We start from the raw sequence: 815 nt of genomic DNA on the forward strand, positions 1-815 counted from the left end.
CACTCATCTGGTAGGTTTATTCCACAGTGTATGTGTTCGCATTCCCCAACCATCATTTATGGATAGACCACCCAAAACTTTTAGTGATGTGTCTCAAATTTGCTTCCTTTCCAAAGGAGGCCATGAGGTGTAAACACAGCCTCTATGGAAGAATTTTTACGTTTCTTCTCATCATCTTAGACTCATCTGCCTTCCTCAGCCTATTCCAAATTTATTATTTTAACCGAAAACTGCAAACCGTGCCATTTCTCCCATTTTTTTTCGAGGACACCAGTGATGGGCATACTTGACTGTGCTCTAGTCTTACTCTTGGCTCTGTGGTCAAGTTTCACATCTGGTGGGTCTCTGGGGACCATAAAAGATTGCAAGAATTGAACTGTGTCCTTCTTGCTTGCAGAGCAAATGCACTGTCAGCTTACTCTTCCTCTGACCCTACCCCACTCTTCATCAGGCCCATGCAATTTCTCCTCTTAAGGGCTTTATGCAGGCGAGTTTCCCACATTTGGGGAAATCGCAGGGGTCAGCACATCCCAAGTGCAATGGATGGGCCTCACCCTGGGAAAACCACCTACATGATCATGGTATCTCCCCTGCCCTGGACCATGTTTGTATTTCTTAGAGTCTTGTCTATTCCCCCTTTTTCCTCTATCTAACTTCCCATTCTTTCCCAGCTCCTCCTTCAACACCGAGCCACTCCCAAAATCAACCACAGTTGACAGCATCTCAAAATTCAGAACATTTATTAACAATCAATTAACTATGATGCATCTCTGAAGTGATAGCACAGCGGTAGGGCATTTGCCTTGCACACAGCC

The 815-nt window shown here is 44.9% G+C and overlaps 1 pseudogene; it reads right to left on the reverse strand.

The window, feature by feature from the left end:
- Positions 1 to 483: 483 nt before the first annotated feature.
- Positions 484 to 594, reverse strand: LOC130037061 (uncharacterized; annotated as a pseudogene).
- Positions 595 to 815: the final 221 nt, after the last annotated feature.

The sequence above is a fragment of the Sorex fumeus genome, unplaced genomic scaffold (genome assembly GCF_029834395.1).
Source record: "Sorex fumeus unplaced genomic scaffold, SorFum_2.1 ptg000070l, whole genome shotgun sequence".
NCBI classification, from domain to species: Eukaryota; Metazoa; Chordata; class Mammalia; order Eulipotyphla; family Soricidae; genus Sorex; species Sorex fumeus.